Consider the following 9,850-nt stretch of genomic DNA (forward strand, 5'->3'; position numbering starts at 1 on the left):
TGTGCTCGTAAAGCGAACGGTTATGCGTCTCTGTTAAAATGGGATTTACATTTCCATAAGTAAAAGGTCTCGTCCTAGTACTTAAACAAATTAATGCGATTACAAAATCAACGATTTGTTACTCAAATATATTTTATTGTTGTTTTGTATAAGAAGCCGGTCTCGCGTGAGCGTATAAGTATACGTGTAATTTATATAAGATCTATTAAAATACAGCACTGAGTACAACGGTAACCATATTTGTTACAATTAATAATTGGATCGGTCATTTCGTAAAAAAGTCAGTATTTCATTTATTTTGGAAATGATCATGAATAAAGTAAGTTACCAATGAGATGATAGGTTACTAATGAGGTTATTGGCAAACTACAAAAGTAATTAACCAACATTTAGCGTTTAAAATGTTTAATGTTTACTTGGAATTTATTGTTGATTATTATTTATTACCTTATTATCTGATGACCTATACATTTAGGTATAAAAATGACTTGGTCAATATTTTAAATGTTTTTTTTTTGTGCAATTACACATCTAGACAGTATAGTTCTTCCGCAGACTACCACATATTTAAGTAATGATTTTAGTTATGAGTTTTTTTTTGTTGTATAGGTCAAACTTACATAATATTGACTTTTCATGTTTCCAAATAATTGTTCATACAACCTTCCATTATAAACTTAATTTGGCTATATTCTTGCTTCGTTCTATTTTAAGGTCTATATTGTAGTGTCCCAGAGCAAAAGTATTAAATAAAAAATGTATCATTTTAGCGTTGTGTAGTTCTTCAAAATTTAAGAATGTGATATTTAGAAGATTTTCCTTTACTGATTTTTGATTGCTGCGAGATTAATTAATCGGTAAACAATTATAGATTAAAGATTCATTCATAGAATTCATCACGCCATTGATCACAACAATTATATCTATATATTGCTTATACGGTGCGAGAAACGTTTTTATTTTTGGACGGTGTCGAGTATACTAAGCGTGTACATACACTATAATGTAAACACAGAATAATAATAATAAAAAGTATGCTCCGACGGAGGGCGATCGTGCGCATATAATATAATATTTATACACACAAGTATTTATACATAGGGCTATCCAAATTGGTCCAACGTGTGATCAAATCCACGTAGGTACTTTTTTTAACAGATTCACGTTCTAGTATTTCTGTTGACGGCCAAGTGCGCGCGTGGTAGCGAAATAATTTATTGTATACATTTTTTTTTATCCAGTTCATACACCCGCCACAACATTGTACACAAGCTATCGCCGCATTATGATTTATCGCGCATTGTAAACGTTTATAATAGCAATTATTTACCAGCGATTAGTTTTTTTATTTACAATTATATCACCGTGTAAGTAGAACGACCGGAATTAAGAGCCCGCAGTAGAGTGAAATGGTAAAAAAATCTCCCGCGGCCGCCCCTTTTGCGTAATGACTCATGATTGCTTTTTTCTACTATGGGCCACTATAACCTTGTTGTTACCGTTTTGTATAAAAAAATAAATTGCATCGATGCTAAACAAAAAAAAAACATAGTCACAATGTACGAGACGGCCATAGTCTATGTTATTAAATACAAGCGCGAACGGCAAATCCGACGGACTGTAAGTTATTTATTTTGACGTTGTTTTTAACCACTTTGCCTATCTTAATATTATATTATTCGGCAAAACCCTGCGGCCGTTCACCGCGCTGAAGTGTTCCAATAAAAAAATGTGTATATATATTTATAAAATCGTCACGATATATGATTTAAAACCGCTTATACACTTTAGTAGACGGGACGCTCTTTGGCGAATACACCGACACAGTTGTATATGTGCACATTATATATATATATATATATATATATATATATATATATATATATATATATAAGTACCATTAAATCGGTTTACATAAATTACGGGTTCATGACAGTTTCCAAATTTTTGTTACAAGGTGAAAACTAGTCCAGGATTATATATATTTTTTCTCTGATAGCGTTAATCGAATTGCGCCATAAGGCGTCGTCATTTATAACCGATGCTAAAAAACACATAAATACAGATGTCGACTTTGGATAATACCAAATAAATAATAACACTACACGTCTTTCGATTAAATGACCAATTGGGAACATTTGCTTTTTTTTAACGCTTCGATGTTTGTCTAAACTCTAATGGTTTTAGTAAACAATTTTATTTTTCGGACGTAATAATTGTCTGTAATAATTATAATACCGGCAAATCGTCTTTAAGACTTCTAAGGATACCAAATCCTTTTAATCCTCAGAAAACTGTAAAATTGACTTTACATTAATCAAACAGTAGTCGGTAGCACACGCATTATTATTATTTATCATCTATTATGATTTAAGATGATAAAAGGTATATCATAAAAGGTTTATCATCCACATCATAATTATCATTATTTTTGCACTACATACAATTTTTATCTACGTCATTATTAAATAGCACGTTAAATCTCTATGCTTAAGAGTTAGGACGTTAGGGTGGTTGTTGCTAAATACATTAATATTTTAAATACAAATGACTGTGTGTTTATGTGTTTAATATGTGGAAACGCGCTTTCATGCATGTAATATGCCCACTGGTCCTATCTATTAACGGTACACCTGTTAGTTTTGTCGTTTTAGTTGTTACTTTTTTTAAGAATAATCGGCAAGATATCGGTTTTGGGAAAAAACTGATAACTGATAGGTATAGCTGGTATCGGGCCGTGCCGATACTTAGCTCTAATATTTTATTAACAATGAAAACTTAACATACTCAGCTATAACAAACATTTCATATTAATATCCTTTCTAAAATTCAATATTTATTGTACAGTTTATATAATAATATTATCCCTATATATTGTCTATTGTAGATTTATTTGAATTATGTTTTGCTTTGTAAGAAAATTAAATTTGTTGGTAGCTTATTTAGTTTTCCCTTTTCTGCCACAAATAATTGCCTGTAGGCAAGTTGCAGCCCGAGGTGTTGTTTACAATGTCGGAGACCAGTGAATTGCGGCCTGGCAGTTTTCGATGGACGTATGAGTTGCGGCCCGTGCAACCTTTTTTTATCTTGAAACTTTTATCGCCAATTTAGTTTTATACAGGATGATTTTTTTAAAGAGATCCACTCAATATCTTATAGGATTTAATTATTTTAACTACATTTCACCAGACGCGACGTTCCTCCTCAACATTTGGGCACAATTTACATTTTACACAATTTACCTAACCGTACCACAAACAACTGAGAAAGTTTTCAATCAAAATTAAACGATTCATTCTATGCTAGCCATCCAAATATCTATAACTTTGTTGATGTGCTACTTGAAATTCAAACCCTAAACGTATATAAAATTTAGAAGTAAATTATTAATAAAATGTGCGAGAAAGAAGCGTTTATTAGAGAACAAATGACAAAGCTTCTAACAAAGAGATCGGACAGTTTGAATTTGTCAAAACTTTAAGTTTTAAATTCTCTTAACAATATAAAAACAAAAAAATTACAACGACGGAACGCTCATTGGCAAATAACATGACCAAACTTGACCTTAACTTGACCAAAAAACACATTTTTGGGAGACAACTCAGCCAACCTCCCCGTGGTGTCTCCTGGGTAACGCTAATAGGCTGATATAAAGTGGTAATTATTAGGTGGCCGCAACTCATACGTCTCTCTCATAAACCCGGGCCGCAACTCGTACTTGATTTAGAGATTGGGCCGCAACTCACCAACACCGGTAAATAATTACTGTTATGTTAGCGTATTCTTTTATTTTTGTCCGTAGCCTTTGAAAAAAAAGTACTTACAAATTGGAAAAAACGCCATAGACATTTCTGTTTATTCCTTTTCTTAATATTCAACAGAAGCATTGTAGGTTGAAGGAAGGTATTTTCGTGGCATAAGCAATTTCGTGATATAGTTTGTTTGATCGTATCGCGTAATTCCCTATTAGAAAATTGTCTTGAAAATCACACTGATTGTTAAAATAACAGTTATTTTAACGTGTCAAACAAACTGTATCACGAAATTGCTTATGCCACGAAAATACCTTCCTTCACCCTATATGTAGGTTAATTGCAAACTTTACAGGATGTCGGTGATTACTTTGGGCATTAAAAAAATGTATTTCTGTGTACATTCGTAGTAAATAAGTAGTTTTACCCTTTTATCAAACCCGAGTAAGAGACGCTAGATTGCGGGATAAATGAAAATTTTTCATATGAATTGTTGTTGTAATCAGGCGAACTTTGGCACGATTCGCTTAATGCGCACTATATGACCATCGGACGATATATATTCCAATTTATTATTTTATACCGTTTTAGATTGTATGCATAGATTCACATAGATTGGTACCGTGCGCGTCTTTAACGGGATAACATCTTTAGAGGATATACCACGTATTTAAAAAAGCAAATAGCTATGTATAAAGTTACACTTTATAAAATTCGTTAAGTGTAACAATAAGATCATGTCGGTTTATTTAATATATTCGAAACAAGATTGCGTAGACTTATATGATGCTTGGGTTAACCGTTAAATAATGAGTCGGTAGGTATATTTTATAGGTTAGTATTAAAAACATTTTATACCTCTCAAAACAGTACAATGGCGTGAAATAAAAAGCATTCAGGTTTTTTTTCAGACTCGATGAATCCTAGTTTATATTGAAAACCACCATAAAGATAACGTCATGTTATAATATCCACATTAAATTAGATATATTATGTAAATGCCGTTTGTCGGGTTATTTATTATCGATTAAGGTTTAACTGTTGGATCAATTAACGCGTCCGTCGAATGTCGTAAAATCGACCGAACCTTAAAACCACCCAACGTGACCAGCGCCGTAGTACCTATATAATAATATGTATTATCATATAAATAGTATGTATAATAAATGGTTATGACGTTATGTAGCGACTGTAACTCACAAAAACATTGCAAAAAAAATAATCAAAGGTGTTTTTGGGGTCAAACGATATGGATTCCACCAACATAATTTGTTTAACGTACCTAACATGTTAAAATACGCACTGTTCCATTATAATTAGCAAATAAAATAAATCTCAGTGCCAAAAAAAAGAAGTGTCCTTTGAATTTCCAAGATTTAACATTATAAAATTTAAATAATATAATTCAAGAAATGGCATAAGTACAGCAAGGTCTTAGCTTTTATGGACATATTTAGTGGTGATCTAATTATAGATTACATAAATAAAAATAAAAATTACAAAAAAGTATCTACATCTAGTGTAATAATTATTATTTATTCATTTTATTTACTCGTTTGTTATATCATTTATATAACATAGTATTTACGTTGTTTTTTCTTATTACTTTTTTATTATATTCTCAACAACTTGGGTTTGACCGGCTTACAACTTCCATTCCAAACAGTCCCCTAAAATCTTCAGCGCGTACATCAACCATCTACATATCGCTCTCAATGTAATATAATTACTTATAAGTTATAACCGTCTTTTTATTTAGTCAACCTCAATTTCTATTTTCTTCGACGATTATTTTTGTATTACCATTACCTACCTATTTTGCCTCAATTTTCTAACGTTTATCTCTTTTCAACCGTCTCTTACCACCTTGCCAATTTTCTTTACTATTGGCCTCACTTAAAAAAAGCGATCTGTTCCATCTCAAACAGCAGATGTAAAAAGCATTGACTATGAGAGATATCAGCCGGGCACGTGGCGTCGGTCAGCGTGAAACAAGTGCAATAGCCGTGACACCACATAATACATATTATGCGGACTAACTTATCTTACGCCCCCAATGTCAACGGTGGAAGGGTATTACCGCTATATGCCTGTATCCTGGGGTTGAGATACATTCTTAAAAGTCAGAGCTCAATACAATATGCTAACAATGCGGCATAGTGCACAGAGATGACGGCATTGCTTATAGGTGTGCATATTTTATAATTTTACAGTTAATGAAATTAAAAAATTACACTACTATAGAAGTGTTAATATATTATTAATTGTAACTAATGAACTTGACATGACTTTTAGTAGCACCAATTTTATTATTTGGTATCCGAGTATATAAAACTTTATTCAGTATCTACACAGCTGTATGTAATTTTCCCGGCCGTGTACTATGCCATCGTTGTATTCTTATGTTTTGAGATGATCATAATATGAGTATAAATACAATTGAATCGCACCACGATTGCCGATGTTGAATCGAGACGGAATTGCACAACACGTGCGGTAATGTTGGCAAGGTCCTATTATAATATGTATACCGCGTACGAACGGTCCATCGATGAGATCGATACCGGTTCGTGTAGAGCTAGATGCCTATATAGAACATGCTGACGACTACGGCTGCAGCAGGTGATCTCATTATCACGCGATTCACAGTCGTGATACGGTTTTAAGTATCTCGGCAATAAGACGGCGTTTCCCACACACGCCTTTAACGCGTCACCGCTGTATGCCGAGCAAAAGAAACGTCTTGCGGTCGCCACATTATATACCTACCTATGCACAACGTAATATAATATTCTAACGAAAAAAAAAAATACTTTATAGCGGGTGGCGCGCGTAGGAGTCTTCGCAACGACAATCACGAGCCTATTAAATAATTACTACCAGAATACATAAACGCGTGCGTCGTTAAACCGCGCAACGTTAATATGGAGAATATTATTGTTTTTACGATACACGCTCTGCATACCCATAATAATATTGGGTATTGTCCTTTGAAGTTTTTGTTTGTTTCGCGATCGAACCGTCTCCCCGACAATGCCGTTTGCCGTGTCCTCGGCGCGAACAACGCGTGCGAGACATAATATTTGAAAGGGCATTGGAGAAAAATTTTAAAAATCAATTATTTCTTAAAACAAAAATTGGTCTAACGTTTACAAACTTTTTTTGTTTTAATGTTTCACAATTTTAAGCAATTCCTGAATATTTTCAAGCGTATTTTTCTAAGACAAAAAAAAATGTCTTTTCTGGTTGACCTTCATATAGATGAGTTCGCGAAAAAATGTGCCTCTCCGTACGCAATAGCCGTGTTATCAGAATAATTTCGTTCGCTGTCCGGCTGTTAAAAAGTGTATGTGAAACGAAAATGATTGTAAAAACCTTCGTCGTACGATCGACGATTGAAGATGAAGCGTGCAAGTATCGTTTACGAGGCAATTAGTACACATTGTACATGTATAGATATTGTTTATGAGCCGTATAAAATGGAAGAAAGTGAAAATGTCAATGAAGCCACTGCAGGTTTTGGAGGTCGCCGGCTCCTTCTTCCCCGAAGACGATTTGACTATAATACCTACTATTTCTGTGCACGGCATGCTTATAGCGAAATTATCCCATATATGAGGAGGACGAGCAGCGGTCGTCCGTCCATGGTTCGACACGGCGAAATAACTACAGTTTAGTGGATTTAGAACAAGGCACACGGCCACTAGGGATGGGCAGTAAAAATTAAACATTGAGAAATGGCTTTACCCGTTGGTGTAATAATAATAATGCTAAATACATTAATACCATAAGTGAATCGAATTATTCGATTTCGAAATATAGGCGACCGTACATCGGCATAGCGTAATATTATATTCGATTTAGTTATTATTACAATTTTCAATTATAAACAAGTTCATGATAACTATAATGATTCCGTTTTTTCTGTGAACGATTTGTCATATTTGTATACGGTTAGATACTGAACACATATTTGAGAGACAAAAAAAATAATATATATATATGTATAGTAATTTACTCAAAGAGTTGTTTTTATTTCGTGATCATCGAGAAACTATGTTAAACTTTCCGTGTGGTCTGTTATTTGATCGCACTGATTCCACTGAGAAAGCTTCTATATTGTTTTATAAACTAAAAAATAAATCTATAGAATTTACAATAAACAGTATATAGTATGAGGCAACTGCGTGTGAATTTAGCGTTCTCCTTTTTGGACTATCTTACTCTAGTGTGTACATTTTCAGTACCTATACAAGCCCTACATAGAAAGATTCGTGTAACCTTCGTGTTTTTGTTTAAAACTATTTATAAACTGTGATCATTTTCGTTCTAAATCACTCTGTCTCTCTCTCTTATTTGTTTTTTTTTCGTGTGTATATTTCGTAACACCGTGTCATCTTCAAAACCGTAGGTACACATTGACCTATTGCAATATAGGCACAGCCATAAGATATTCGTATATTGGATTATCTAGATACAATCTTATTTTAGGCTATCGCATTATAACTATACCGCCTATTAATATGTGTGTGTGTTATTATTCTGAATATTAACGGAAAAAAACCAGTACAGACGATTCCTATGATCACAACGACGCAATATGTTTCGATAGGAAATCCGAAACACTATGTTCAGACGTTATTTCGCAATAGGTCGTACGCAAACGGACCCTATTGGTAAATGGTTACGCGCAAAATCAAGTACACGCCATGTCGACTAGACCCTATCATTGTGTGATCATAACAAACACGCATATCGTTTCAAAACCAACAGAAGTGTTAGTATATTTTAATGTTCACAGATCATTTTATAAATACAATACAATACAATATCGGTTTGTAATGTTCATTAGTTTCCTGACATAAGGTAAAGCGTTCTCTGCTAAAGAAGGCTATCCGCCACAGATTCATTAGTTACTATATTATTATCACTCATCTAGGTGTGACCGTATAGTCGGAGATTCTCGCGTGTCAATGTTTTAATGTCATTCTTTAGATAAATAATTTGCAGATAACGTGCATACTGTATACGTTCATGTCTCGGCGATCGAACAGACGATAAAAACAGAACAATATGACAGTCTATTAGACGGAGGCGGCCGCGCGGGGTGTTTAAAAACACAAAGCACGAATTGTTAAAAAAGTATATGAAAATTAAAAATAAGACGTGGCTAATATTTAAGTCATGTGACGACATGAGTTAAATATTACATTCATAATCATCGTTTCATTTATGTATCAGTTTTAAAGACGTAAAATTAAAAAAGAAAAGGTGTTTTATGTCTAATTAAGAATTGATAGATCTATTATCGCATGGTAATTGCTATTTAAGAGTTAAGTTAAAACTTTTGGTTTAAGTGGATTCATTTTTATTTTTAGGGTTGGGTCATTTTGGTTTAAGAACAGAGTATTATTCTAAAAGGTGTAACGTAGGTATTAAAACTAAATTAAATGTTTAATGGATTTAGCTGTTTTAGTGCTATGCGCCTCAATTATTTAATTAACAATAGAAAAACACAAGTCAGTAATGATTGCGGCGTCCTGGTATCTGTCGTTTTCAACAATTGGACAAATTTTTTAAACTTTAACAAAAAATATCTGTTATATTTTATTAATAACCGTGATTACTGATTATCAATTTTAGGTATTAATGTTCAAGTTAAAAACTAGACCAAAATAGAAGTAAAACCATCTTGGATGGATCCGCGCTAGATACACGTATGTTGTCCAATTCATAACTAGGAAAAATACACTAAATTAGTGATATTTTTAAATATAAAATTGTAATACAATTTATTTATATTCATACGGATCTACCATAAAGAACTAAACTCACATTCCGGGTTTTTTGAAAATTATAAATGCACATTGAAGTTTTACGTATTTTATTTTCAATAAACTAAAGACCACGTTATTTTTTAAATGAATGATATATTATAGATATTGTAACTGATATTTCCACTTATTTATTAGCTCCATCGGTACTTGAATCGTTGATACCGTTTTGCTCACTTCTACCTTTAATATACTTACGTAACCGGATGTACCTACATTAAAAATTGGCATTCTCGATTTAATGTTTAAAAAATGATAATTTAC

This window comes from Adelges cooleyi, unplaced genomic scaffold (genome assembly GCF_023614345.1).
Source record: "Adelges cooleyi isolate 19-005CV unplaced genomic scaffold, UGA_ACOO_1.1 ACOO_flye_CR_arks_rails_tigmint_CR_PRNA_30, whole genome shotgun sequence".
NCBI classification, from domain to species: domain Eukaryota; kingdom Metazoa; phylum Arthropoda; class Insecta; order Hemiptera; family Adelgidae; genus Adelges; species Adelges cooleyi.